Here is a 14,351-nt window from a genome sequence, read left to right as displayed (position 1 = left end):
GACAAACAGTGCAGGCATTGCTGAAAGTGTGCGTCTCGGTGTCTAAAAATTACACTGGGATGAGTTCAGCAGATTTCTGTGGGATCAGACTTTTTGGCAGGGTGGACCGTGTCCACCCGGTGAAAAGAGTGGGTAGCCTCCATCGACCTGCATGTACCCTCGACTTGTGCCCGGTCAGTGTTTGTTGTTTGTGAGTGTATTACCGTATGCGTGTACCTTTAGAATTAAAGATATATACTTTAGCAAAGCAGTCAGTATTTTTAGCTCACAACCTGCCAGGATTTGGAATGTGAGGTTTGCTGTTTTCCATTCTTTGCTCTAAAAAATAAACCGTGTTGGCCTTACTGTTGATAATTCGAACTTTGCTAAATCTGCAAAATTTGTAAGTCTGCATTTCCTTAACTTTTTTGTTACCATTTGTCTTCATTTATCTGTCGTCCGTAAATTACCTTCAACACGTGAATCATAAAGTGACGTCACACGGGGTATCAGTAGCACGTGCCTCCCTAAATGCGCCCTTGGTGCTATTTACAGATAACAACTATATATTGTTATACATCAGTTGTAGCTCAAAAACATTAATTAGCCGTTTCCAACCACTCTTAGTTTTAGGAAATGATGGAACTGAGAATCATGGAAAAATTAATTGGCTCAGGCACACTCTCTGTGATCAAGTAGTGAAGTCGGGGTTAGTGCTCTAGTTTCGATGCACACTAGCTCACAATTTAGCCACCAGAACTGTTTTAGTGTAGTTGGGCAGTTTTCAATGAATCTTTGAGAAGGAAGTTTATTTACTTAAAAATGCAAAAACAACCGAGCATAAAGACAACCTTGTGAATAAGGTTTGCTGTGCTGGATGGACGACTGTAATTGAAAGCCATTTCGTGCTCTCTGCTAATTGTTTGCAAAGGCAGCAATGCTGCTCTCAGCCTGATAAGAAAGCTTTTTACTTCACAAATACTATAAATCCTGCAAAGGGAGGCATCTGTTAAACCAAAGAACAGTGCTGGGAAACCCTGTCACTAGGTTCCACTCTCATCAGAATCCACCCCTCAAGGCAGACACAACACACCATAAAAACTGCTGCTATTGAAGCCTGCAGCAGGGCGCTGCCTGGGCAGTCTGCAGGCTTCCACTTCCTGCCGGGCAAAGGCTTCTTGTGTTGCCATTTAGCATTAACAGGATGGTATATTTATGTCTTTTTTCGATTTTATAGGGTGTGCAGCAGGCCCCAAAAGGCGTCATATGCCTTGTTTAGAAGATCTGTGCTTTGGTCTGTGATGTTTGGGTGTAAACATGCATGCCTCTTTTAAGACGTGCTTTATGAAGGAGGTTCACTTAAGATTTTATTTCTGCTTTTGGAATCGCCCATCGCGCTCTCTACAGATGCAATGTTGTGATCATTAAAATAGCATGGTTGCGAATATTTTTGTTGCCATATAAATATTTGCATTTTTAACTTTTCGAAAATTGGTCAACCCTATGTCATTGTTTACTTGCAAAACAGATCAGAACGTAACATGTAAATGAAAATACACAATTTTTGTTTATCGAGTGCCCCAGTTTTCCTGAGCTATGGAAAAGGAACCAAGGCACTGGAAGAGAAAGAGGTTTTCACAGAATCACACACTATTTATTGGTCAAGTAGAGAGCAAGGGGTAAGAACGTGACTCTTGTTGCTACAGGGTTGGTGCCCTGGGCACCACTAGGGGGCATTTCCAAAAGCAGGTAAACTAGGCACCACTAGAGACTAACTCTCACAGTTGCACTCTTGGAACCACTAAATGGTGTCTCTCACTCTTGGTACCATAGACACCAGCAGAGGACGTCTCCTGCATTTGGTACTATACACACCCCTAGAGGACATCATCTCCGGTTGGAAATGTAAAAGCCACTAATGGGCATCTTCCACAGTTGTTATGAAAAGCACTGCTAGAGCTAGAGTACATTACAGTTGGCACCAGAAATGCCACAGGCGGGCATCTCCAGTGGTAGCTACAGTGTACTGTAATCATCTCCTGCCAAATTCTCCATGAAGAGGTTCCGAACAGAGAGCTCCAACTTAAGTTATGAACATTTTGAAAATTCCATGCCTGGAAAGACCACATCCTTTCTGGACTCCTTCAGCTTCCGTCATTTCCTAGGCCATAGGTGTCTACTGTGTCAAGCAGCAGATCTCCTGGGCCTGCTTGCAGAGAAGCTAATAGCCCTTCTTGCCAGCTCAAGGGACCAGGATAGACCCAAGGCTTATAGCTGTGCACCCACTGCTCTGATTCACAGAAAGAAGCCACTACTGGTCTGTCTTGCTGCCCCTCCTGCTGTTTTAGGAGTGGTAGTATCCAAATAATATTTCCCCTTGAACTCCAGTTCTGGTCCCCCTGGGAAAAAAGAAGGAATTATCAATCCCATCAAACTACTACTGAGTCTTACAAAACATATAGAAACTTGGTATCTTAAAGTCATCCACTCTAGAACAAGTTATCTAGGTTATGGTTCTTTCCAAAACTGGACTTTAGAATTCTATTATAGATGAGAAATGTGTTTTGGACCATCCAGACATGAAATAATATAAACTAAAGTAAGTGGTGATGTTGCGCTGCTTTAACACCAGAACCAGCTGTATTAATTTAAGTGGCCCACCAGGGAAAAGGACAAAATAAATCCAGTTCCCTTCACATCCCTAACAATCACCAAGAACCAGAGCCACTACTGCGTGGCAGATTCTTTATTTCCTGAAGTTTCTGGGCAATTTTACAAAAAAAAAAAAAAAAGACTCATCGAAAGACACTCTATAGCTGATGCCAAAATTAAGAAGTGTTTGCAACCAGAGGGATTGTCAGCAACCTGATATGCTAACATTTAATAGAGCCCGGTGTGGCAAAAGCACACTTGTGTATGGGCCTTATTCACACGGGTAAACTTATATTTTTGGTGTACATGTACTATTTTTTTTTAATTTACAAACTATGAGTGTAGTATCTTTATGACTGCGGAGACTCTGCAGTGGGGTGGAGAACTCCGCACATAAATTCTCTGCGGTCTTAAAGCTATTACACTTAAAACTACACTCGTATTTTTTGAATTAGTAACACAATTGTAAACTTACACCAAAAGTGTACGTTGACCTTTCTGAATAAGTCCTATAATTTTTTGTGCTGTAGTGAAGAAAATGTTTGGGATTAGAGCAAACAAAGGCAATCAGTTAGGCCTTTATGTAGAATTTGATTCTAGTAGTAAACAAATGCATTGGTACTTACAAATGTTAGCGATTTAGAGCTGAGCACATGTAGTAATGGCTAGTGTTTTGCTCTAGTTCACTTTCAGCAGGTAGTAACAGCAAGTGAGCATTGTAAAACAAGCATTTACAATACAGTGGGTCTCGTATTTGCTCGAGTTAGAGCTATTAGTGTTGTAAACTCCTAATCCAACTTTTCTTGCCACATAAATTGAAAATTAAAAGTAAAACAGTTTCACATAAGCGAGCCGATGCACAGTGCCAAGGCCGCCATGAGCGTGAAGAGACAGACAAAAGCAAAAGGAAGTTTGCTCGCAGTCAAACCTATCGGCATATGTGCAATTAACCATGTAGCAGGGGCGATGCCCAAGTCAGTAACGAAACCTCCCCAAGGAGGGACAAACATAAACCATGTACCAATGTCATGAAAGGATTTTTGAAGGGCAAGCCCACGATTGAGTCGTAGTGATGGGTGTGGGGTGGGCGTGGTTAAAAGCTCAGATACATACCAACACGTCGGAAAAGCAGCGCGTGTGCGCTGCTATGCTCGACCTAAAAAGGGTTAACGCATGCAAAACAAGCAGAAATGCACTGCCACATTATTCTTCAGTTTTTGCTCTAATTTTAAGCATCAGTGCGAAATTCTGCAGTCAGACAGACTATTTCCAGTTTTTTTGCACTCGGTTCTAACGGAGCACCTGTGTACCCTGGGACCCCTCTAAGATTCTTTATACACTTTGTGGCGTTAGCCCTTTCTGTCTTTGTGCAGGTAAATATTATGTGTATATAGATCTAACCAGGATCGTAAAAAGGACAGAAAGGCATTTGAAGGTTCTTGATACTACGGTTAGTTGATGCCCCTTTATCAATTGGTACAATGTTATTGTTTTACTACTATTCATGCCACCCGAGACTCTTTCATGGTATTCTCAGGGTCGTAGATATTAATGGTACAGTAGGCGCATGGCCACCGGGACCCAGAGGCCCGAGGGGTGTCATAAAGCCTGGTTATTATGGCTTTCCACTACCCAGCCAGTGGTGAGAGTCCCTGTTTAGACAAGGGTCTACCATACCCGAGCTACACCTGGTGGCGACAAAACATTGCAATAGCAACGCTCCTTTCCATGTTCAGTTTTTCTGCACTGTGCAGCTGGTACCCAGGCACAACGGTATTCCCCGCTTTCTGGGACTTTAGAAAGTGTTTTGATAGGTTGTGAGCCTTGTGGAAAATAAGAGGTTTTATAAGATTTAGCCCTGCAGATGCCGGTGTTCTTCATTCTTCAGAGGATGAGAAGCTGATTCGACATACCAGGATTTGAACCAGTGACCAGCATTTCTTCCATACAGATTCATAGTAGGCACATGTACCTACCGAGCTATCCTGCAGCTTGGAATGAAAGAGACTTCCCACTGCCTCAGATCGTGGTTGTTCTTCCTGTGCAGAGAATTCGCCTTCAAGTTAATGATAATGTCCAGATAATGTCAAGCATATTTCACGACTGGATTACACTGACGAAACCAAGGGGCAAGCCAGTAACCTATCGCAGAACACAAACAATTCATAATACTAGCAAAAGCAAATTAATCAAATTGCAGTTTTCCAATGACAGTGATCTATCAATGAGAACAAGTCGAAATGAATTTGCAAATTCTGAGGTTGTTGTAACAAGCAAAACTGTTCCTTTTTTCTTTGCCGTAACTTAAACACTGCCCATAGAAAATGTATTTTTTTCTTCCATATTTGAAGGATTTCAGTTTTAGACTGAGGTTGGTTGCCGCACACAGAATAATATCTCGCCTCAGCGCTAGTGATCTCTTACTAGAAATGGCGTCCAAAGGCCTTAGGTATGGACTGCGGTGAGCGGAAGAATGTTCCCACGTTTGTTCGCTCAAGATATTACTTGCATTTCTGAGTCAAGCTTTTGAGAAATGGACCCCCTTTGGGGGAAGACAGGAAACCAGCGGACGGGCTTCCCAGTAATGCTGACTCATCACAATGTTCCCAAACCCCATGATTGACACTGCCAGACACTGGTGCAGGGGAACCTTACGGGCGGGTGTCAGATACCACCGAGTCTCAAAATAGCGCAGAGCGTCTGAGCAGTAATGGGATGTCAGGAAGTAAGGATCAAAGAGCTGCAAATGTCACAAGGTTCCCAATTGGTGGACTGGAAAACAAAATGAAATCTCAGTCTAAGACTTCATTTGTAAAGTTAGTCAAACAGTAGCATGAACAGATGTTAGTTGTGAGCTATCTACGGTTAGGTAGCAGGACACGGAAACTTGGAGGCATTTATGGCTTGTGGAATGTCGAGTTGTCAGCACACTGGTCTGTGACACCACTGCATGGATTGGTAGACAAGCTCTAAAATTTCTCCATGGCCTCTTATTCCTCTGTGGTAGGGGTATTTGTCAGCAAAGGAAACGGCTGGTAGGTAACACTGGTGGGCTGCTGTTTTTCTTTGGTTATTCCTGAGCTTCAAGAATTGGTGTCGCTGCCTGATGACTAACCCAAGGGAATTTGAAATGCTTGCTGGTTGGGTGGAAGGGGTCCGTAACAATGGAGAAAGGTGGTTAGCCTGGAGAAATTCTGCACTAGGCACACACTTTACAGACTCACTAATTCACATCTCCCCAGCTTCCTCTTGGGTTTATCCTTCCGCCTTAGGTTTTTGCCTTTGTCTATGCAGATCAAGTAAGGCATGATTGTTTATTTATTTATTTAGAAATGGTATTTTGCCAGAAAGTCTTGCATTCGGTAAAAGTGCAGTACTTAGCTAGTTAGAGTGAAATAAATGATAGGTTTTGTGGAAATAAGCTGTTTTGCGGTGGAGCCAGCTCCATAACAATAGAGAGAAAAATAAGCATTTGCAACGCAATGTGTCTCGCGTTTATTCGAGTTAAAGCTATTAGCGTTGTCAAATTCTGACTGGACTTTTCTTGACACACCAACTGAAATATAAAGTAAAACCGTTGACATAAGCGAGCCGATTCAAAGTGCCAAAGCTGCCATGAGCATGAGCGCAAAGGAGAGACACAAAAAGAAAAAAAAGTTCACTCGCAGTCAAAGTTATCGGCAAAAGTGCAATTAGACATGTAACAGGGTCGATGGCCAAGGCGGTAACAAAACTGCCCCAAGGAGGGACAAATGTAAAGCATGTACCAAATGATAACAAAGGATTTTTAAAAGGCAAGCCCACGAATGAGTGATAGTGATGAACGTGCAGTGGGTGTGGTTAAAAGCCCAGATACATACCAAAACATTAGAAAAGCAGCGCTTGCGCACTGCTATGCTCAACCTAATCAGTAGTGCAATTATGCGTGATATAATGACACTGAAGACCATTTACAGTTTTGGTACAGTTGCTTGGGTGCAAAAGAAAGTTCTGGTACACAGATTGTACATTTCTGGATGGCCTGTAGTGGGTAAGTAGTTGTCAAAGTAGTTTAGAAATGAACCATGTAAACAATTGTCAATAATTTGTAGCGGGCCCTGTTTTTAGCAGAGGGCCACCTAGCTTCATGGGCAAAGGGAGTGATAGGTATGTGACTTGGCAAGTTAAATAGGTTCTGGTGGCAAAGCTAAGAACTTTGGCCAGTCGACTGAAGAATTGTGAAAGAAGGCTCACAGCCAAAGTGCAGCAGCCACATATTTTACCAAGCATTAGTGAATTGATATGTCCATTGGAAGTGTGACATTGGAGACAAGGACATATTTTCCATATAGTTAGTACCTGCAAGTGAGCTGCTTGACGGTGACAAATTACTCTATGGGTATAGTAGGTGTAAAGATAATCATAGTAGGGCTAAAGAGAACCCTAGTGTTCTGGATAATGAAGAGAAAGCAAATGTGCCAAAAGCAAAGTAGACAGAACTAGGCAAAGTGGTTGGTGCATAGGAAGAAGGAAAGTAAAGGATCTCAGTTTTGAAAGAATTTAACCTGAGGGAACAGAGGACGATCCAATGTTGAATAGCAGTGATGCAGTAAGAGATGCACGATTGGGAGACAAGGTTGTCTTGCAAAAGTGGCTACTTTTGGAAGTAGCCTATGACTTTCACAGCTGGGGAATTATTTGTATGCATCTACTGGTCTTATTTATGACATTTCTATTGCATATCCATAAACATAAGGCATACGTCCTCTTCACAAAGAACAATTGTAAAACAAATGTAGATATACAAAGCTAGGGAAAACGTAGCACACACGTTGGCACGTGTGGCTTGATAGATACATATATTTCCATAGGTCAAGATGATCCCACTATATTTACTATGGAATGACACTTTGTGACCTAATGTGCATCTTAGTCACCCTTAACAAAGCTATCATGGGCAACAAATATGGAATCTGACCCACTCCAATGGATAGGTTTGCTTGGTTGGCTACGCTATAATATTAATACCATAACATAACCTGATTTAACACATTTTGAAAACGAGAAAGGCTTATAGAACGTGTTAGAAGAAACATTAAGTTCTAGCTTTGATGTAGGAAAAACATAACTCCAGATTGTGTTCTCTATACAACAAAGCATTGTTCTAGTGGAAAGAAGCAGATGTTCACAAACAAGCATTGGTTAGAGCAATAGGTCCAGCTTACATCTGAAGCCCTCATTAAAACATAAAAAATCTGCTGCAGTTAAAAAAAAAATACTGCTAAAGTGAAGCAGAACAACAAAACGATAGTTTCCTGTGTGCAGTGGATCTATGAGATAAATAATGTAATTTGTAATGACAGTACTTTTTAGATGAAATAAAGAACATAGTGTGTGATGACTAACTGTACTTTTGAGACGTAAGATAGTACCACATGTATTGCAATGCAAGCACTCCATAAGAGATAGAATGAAATACGAACAACCAATGGCATGACGTGAAAAAGAAATACATCTTGAGTGGAGCAAAATTCCACTCAATGTATATTTTAAAGAATTAGTAATTAATTAACAATATTCTGCGCTGTCAATCTAGATGCAAAAACTCTTAAATGAATTTGAGGTCATGCTTGAAAAATCTTAGATTTCTTGTTTAGCTTTTTACTAAAGTGGTGTCCCCAAATATGGTGTTTTGGTTGGTATGCAGCTCTTGCATGCTCCCATGGGCTACCCTTAGTGAAATTTGGTCTAATCATGTATTGCAGCAGGAAGGTTTACTCATGCTGTGGCAGCAAGTTGCCAGTTAAAAGCGGACTTGGCTATATGGCGCCATGAAGCATTGTTTTGCTTTTTAAATTAAATAAACAAACGACAAGGAAGTGCAGCCTTTCCCAGCAGGGTACTGACACTGAAAGGATAGTAACTAGGAAATATTCAGTCCAGCATCAGGCGAACGATTCCAAAGTGAAGTAGTGAGGTTTCCTAACATGACAGTGAGACAAATAAAGTGGGATGTCTGGAGCAGGCACGTACCACCAATACCACCATACAGTGAAACGGGAAGATTTCCTGACTGGCTGGTGATGTAGAAAAGCTTGTAGGCCCGCCGCTGATATGATAGTGATTCGGTCCCAGGCCATCCGACCTTTTTAGAGGCTTCAGGTGGTGCCTCCTTCCGTTATCCTGCAGGTTTGGTAGTCTTTGATAACGCTGTCAGTCTTTTTTCGGAGTTAGAGGCAGTGGAAGACATAGGTGGATACTTTAAGCAATGCAGAGCACACAGACTGTTTTTATTGATTACCTGGCTCAGACAAAGGCTTGAAACACAATTTGTAACACAACCTCAGGACATCCGATATGGAGAAAATCTGAAGGTAGGAATTCCGGCCAGCTATGTGAAATATTTGATCTGTATTTGCTTCCTGCGTTGAACCTTTGGTTCTCACCGCAAGCTTACGGGTGGTACAGGTTTTTAAATTGATATATGGATGTTGAATTTTTATTGTCACAGTTTTTGTTCGTATGCCTTTCAAACCCTCCGTTTATTTGTTTCTGAACCCTGGCTCTCTCGTAAAAGTGTCACCATCCTGGTTGAACATTAAGCACCGTCCTTTTTCGCTCTGGGCTGTTGAAGTAAATTCAGACCAGGTGCGCCCCTCCTAATGGCACCCCTTGATGTACGCTGATAATGAGCTGGAAAGCGGAAGCTGTCAGCTTTCAGCCGGCCGTCCGGAGAAAATGCAATTAGAGACGTTTTAGGGCCACCCGGGGACCCCATCCAATCAAAATCGCCTGGCCAAAGCCAGCTTAGGGTTTTGAGAACGTGCCCCTGAGCTGGTCAGCTCTGTCATTCTTTTGAGTGGAGTCTCTGTAAATGGGATTTTTCACCAAGATCATATCTATAACATTAAAAAAAAAAAAGCATTGGCAAAGCCAGTAGTTCTAACCTATGAAAGAGCAATGGTCATGTTGTACACCAGCGTGACTGCTGTTTAGCATGGCTAAAAGTTAGAGGTGTTGAGAAGAGTGCAGTGTTGTAAACTGGAGTGTCGTAGAGAGGAGTAGCAGAGAGAGGCGTAGAGAGGAGGGGTGTAGAGTGAATTGGCGTAGAGTGGTGTAGAGTGTTATAGAGTGGAGTATTGTAGAGTGGAGCACAGTGTCATAGAGTGGAGTGTCGCAAAGTGGTGTGGCATGGAATTGAGTGCTGTAGTGTGGCGTAGAATGAAGTAAAGTGGCTTAGAGTGAAGTAGCATACAGCGTCATACATGAGAATGGAGTGAAGTGGAGATGCGTAGAGTGGAGTGGCGTAGAGTGGAGTAAAGTGTCATATAGTGGAGTGGCGTAGAATGGAGTAATGTAGAGTGGCGTACCGTGGAGTGGCGTGTAGTAGTATAGAGTGGAGTAAAGTGTCATAGAGTGAAGTGTCTTAGAGTGGAGTAATGTAGAGCGGAGTGGGAGACAATGGAGCGGCATAGAGTGGAGTCTTGCTGTGTAAAGTAAAGTATCTTGGCGTAGAGTGGCCTGGAGTGTCGTAGAGTGGAGTACTGTAGAGTGAAATAGCATAGCATGAAGTTGCGTAGAATGGAATAGACTGGGTGGTGTGGCATAGAGTGTAGTTGAGTGTGCGACGTAGAGTGGAGTATGCATGGTGTGGACATACATTTTTACTGATAAAACTATACAGTGCCCAAATTATAATGTATGGAAATCAGCATCACCTAGTGTATTGATTTGTATTGATCCTGTTCAAATATTTAGTTCCACCACACTTCACAATTACCAAAATATGTGCTTCAACTGTGCTTTCCTCATTCTAATATATTCTGATTTTTTTTTTCCTGTTCATTTACAGGCATTTCCATTTTGTTGCGTACTAAGAAAAAATAACATTCTGAAGCCTTTTTGCATTCTTGTACCCAGCAAGATTGTAGCATAAATCCTCTTGCTTTGCATTCTGCGAAAGAAAAGTAAACACCAAGCTCCCTGGAAGCCTGAGCCCTACATTTGAACTCCATCATTGAATGCACAGCAAATGTGACAAGATAAAAACAAAATATTAAGACCTGTTTATTTCTCATTCCCATCTGAACTCCAGCATGTCTATTTTGAGGATATTTCAGCACTCAACCTACCCTATTTCTAGGGCCTATTGCATGGGCATGAAATTGAAGAAGACAATTGTTTAAGTTATGTTGTTAGTAAAGAGCACTTACCCAAATAAACAAGCTCATAGCCAGAACACTGTTCCTCACAAGTATGCAAGATTGATGATCAAAGTGGCAAAGATAAGTACAATTAGTCAAGCAGAAAGGAGGCAGGAAACATTTTCAAAGAAACATAGCACATTTCATTTACTGCTTCCTGAACTAGCATACAAGAGAGGCGATTGAAACTTCATGTTCTGTTGTGGAGTGCCTCATGAAGAAGAAAAACAGAGTTTGCAGAAAGTAAGCACTTGTGGAAGGACAAAAGGAGCAAGTCAGAGAGGTGGTAAACAGGATATGCTCCACAGGAGGGAAAAAGACATGCTGGACAGCGTAAAACAAATAAAGCCAGCAAATAGAAAGCAAGCAAAAGGGAATTATAAAACACAAAGCCAGTGTAATCAATGGGCAGAATGCGTTGCAACTGAAGCTTCCAAAATGTCCCCAAGAAGTCTTTTCCAACCAGACTTCTGTACTTTCTGGTAGGCTTCGACCTAAAAAGGGACCCTATGTTATCAGCAGCACTTTTATACTGTCCTGGGAGGCGTTTATTGAGCTATAACAGGATTCCAGGGTGCACGCCCTCATCTGATGCGTAGAACAAGGACACTGTCTGCAGAGCATGCAGGAGCTGAGCATGCACTGCAGCCATTGAATATTGGTCACCCGCTGATTTGTAATTCAAGGGAGGCCCTCTTTCTTCAGCTGTTGAAATAGACTCAGAGAGTCCCCAAAATATGGGATGAAATCCCTGCCTGCATCCAAAGGTTGGTGCCACTGCAGACTGCACCCACCCTTGCAAAGGTATTCATAGCTCTCCAGAGGGGCAGGAGTGTTGTGCTGCAACACCCCAAGACTTCATTTTGAGATACTTCAGGGGCAGCTTCCAGTAGTGTGAGGTGCAGGCTAGACTTGACACTCTGAGTGACTCTGCTTGAACTTTGGCAAAAGAGAAGCTGTGACCACCCATTTTAATTGGACTCCAGCTTCTTGATGGCCCAGAGATAGTGTGTCCAAGCCCTCCCACATAATCTTGCCCTTGCACATTGTTGGACCTGGCCCTTTTTGCAGGGTTATCCCCAAAAGTTTGCCTTCTTCCACCTATTTTTCCTGACCTTTTTTGTTGGCTTTAGGACTGTGGGCATTTTACCACTGCTAACTAGTGCTAACGTGCATATGCTTTCTGTCTAAAATGTATTGGTGGTTGGTTTCTCCATGATTGGAATACTTGATTTACTAGTAAGTCCCTAGTATAGTGCACTGGGTGTGCTCAGGTCCTGTAAATCAAATGCTACTAGTGGGCCTGCAGTACTGATTGTGCCACCCACATGAGTAGTCCTGCAAACATGTCTCAGGCCTGCCCCCGCAATGTATTTGTGGGCAGTTGTAATCTGCCATTTCAACCTGGCAAGTGGGTGCACTTGTTAGGCCCAAACCTTCCCTTTTATTACCTGCAAATCACCCATAAGTTAGGCCCAAGGCATCCCCATGGGCAGAGTAGAGTGTATTTAAAAGGTAGGGCATGTACTGGTGTGTTTTACATATCCTCATAGTGAAATGCTGCTAATTTCAGTTTTCACTATTACAGGGCTTATCTCTTCCATAGGGTAACATAGAGATTGCCTCAAAATATATTTTAAGTGTAATTTCCCACTGGGAGCAGATAGAGATGTGGAGTCTGGGGTCTTTGAACTCACAATTTAAAAATACATCTTTTGGTGTAGGTGGTTTTGGAATTGTACGTTTGAAAAGGCCACTTTTACAAAGTGGACATTTTCTTGCTTAACCATTCTGCGCATCTGTCTGTCTGCTGAATACACATCTGGGTCAGGATGACAGTTGGGCTTCTTTGTGCGTTCACTCTAGACAGTCACACAAAGGGAGCTCAGGTGTACCCTGCATATCCTGATGGCCCATCACTGGGCTCTATTGCTGAGAGTCCTGACTTGCCAAGTGGTGCCAACTCCAGATCCTTGGCCCTTGGGAGTTCGGTCTGGTGTAATAAGGAAGAAACAAGTGCATCAACCTCCAGAATGACTTCGGAACCAGCACCACTCTCTGACTCCACGCCGCTGCCTGCACCGGAGTCGTGGTCCCTACTGAGTGCAACGACTGACGCCACAGGCCCAACACCACCACAGCGCCTCCGAAGACCTGCCACAGCATGAGTTCAGAGTGTGTATCACCCACGGCCATGGCACCTGACTCCACTGCAGTACTTGTGTCCTTGTGGTGTAATGGCGACACTGCAAACTCGACGCCACACATCTTGACCTGCTGGATCCGTTAACCCTGCCTTGTAAGGAACCAACGTCTCGCCACCAGCGCCACCTCACCTCCCCTGCAACCGTAAGGAACCGACGCCTCACTTTTCCTGCCTAGCAATAAGGAACTGATGTCTCACCTCCAAAGTGGCAATAAGGAACCGATGCTGCACTGGCTACAGCAACGCCTCTCTTCCCCAAATCTGTGCAACGTCTTTGTCCTCATCATATTCCAAGGTACTGTAACTGGGGTCCATGGGACTCCATAAACGGACCGCTATTGGACTGTTGGAGACGATATTGTGATAGACCCAGATGGAGCCATTGTGTTTCTAATCACCATACTGAGATTTTATCTTCATAAATTTGTATCTTTGCTTGTGTATGTTGGGTTTTTGTCGTTTTGGCCTTGTTTCACTCAGATAAATGTAGGCTATTTTTCTAAACTAGTGTGAAGTACTTTTGTGGTGTTTTCACTTTGTTACTCTGTGTGTGTTTGTGTACAAAATACTTTACACATTGCCTCTGTTAATAAAATGTTGCAGTACTGTTAAAATGGGTTAAAAGTTCTGCTTTTTCCTATTACACCTTACTGATATGGCTCCTGATGTATTGGTTAGCAGCACTTTGCATGCTCAGGCATGTAGGCCTATACTTCATACAGAAAAAATGAAAATGGAAGCTCAACAATGCAAAAGTGCTGATGACTAAAAACACAAGAATTCGACAAAGGTATTTCCTAAAGCCTTAGGACCTTCTGACAATCATGAAATACCACTGTTTAATATGATAAGGCAGCTGGAGGGTTACGTGCCAGTAGCAGAGATCAGAATCGTCCTTTAGGTCACAGATCCAAATTGGTATCAGTTACGTATTCTGTCTTCTTTTCAAGGGTGCTAAACTGACTACCACTGAGATTAGCATAGAGTCTGAGAATAGGCCACTTAGTAAATCTTTATCATTATAATGCAGGGATGGGCAGCATTTAATGGTAGCTAGGGGTTTTAGATTTCAGGAAGGGGTAGTGTTAATGGGTAGGAAGGAATTTTTAAGCTTCAGTGAAGGGTAGCATTAAAGGGTGGTAAGGGTTTTTAGGGTTCAGAGCTTGGTAGCATTAAGGGTTAGCAAGGGATTTTTTACGGCTCATGGGAGCAGTGCTTAAATTGAGCCGGTGGTTTCCGGTGCGGGGCACTGGCACTTATTTTTGAGGGCCAGCACTTATTTTTCTGCCTCAATCATTTACTGCGAGCAAAAGACACATATGGGAAAGACA

At 42.7% G+C, this 14,351-nt stretch overlaps 1 protein-coding gene and 1 long non-coding RNA gene across 2 annotated transcripts in view; both read left to right on the top strand.

Moving 5' to 3' along the window:
• Window positions 1-13,634, top strand: part of LOC138261901 (uncharacterized) — a 143,747-nt gene extending 130,113 nt beyond the window's left edge. The window contains exon 2 of the long non-coding RNA XR_011199173.1: window positions 10,463-13,634. This is a non-coding gene — a long non-coding RNA (uncharacterized lncRNA). The remainder of the gene's footprint in view (window positions 1-10,462) is intronic.
• JAZF1 (JAZF zinc finger 1) overlaps window positions 1-14,351 on the top strand; it is a 620,003-nt gene that overhangs the window by 178,455 nt on the left and 427,197 nt on the right. The gene's annotated exons all lie outside the window — the stretch shown is intronic.

The sequence above is a fragment of the Pleurodeles waltl genome, chromosome 10 (genome assembly GCF_031143425.1).
Source record: "Pleurodeles waltl isolate 20211129_DDA chromosome 10, aPleWal1.hap1.20221129, whole genome shotgun sequence".
Lineage (NCBI taxonomy): Eukaryota > Metazoa > Chordata > Amphibia > Caudata > Salamandridae > Pleurodeles > Pleurodeles waltl.
This window is presented reverse-complemented; position numbering and strand designations above follow the sequence as displayed.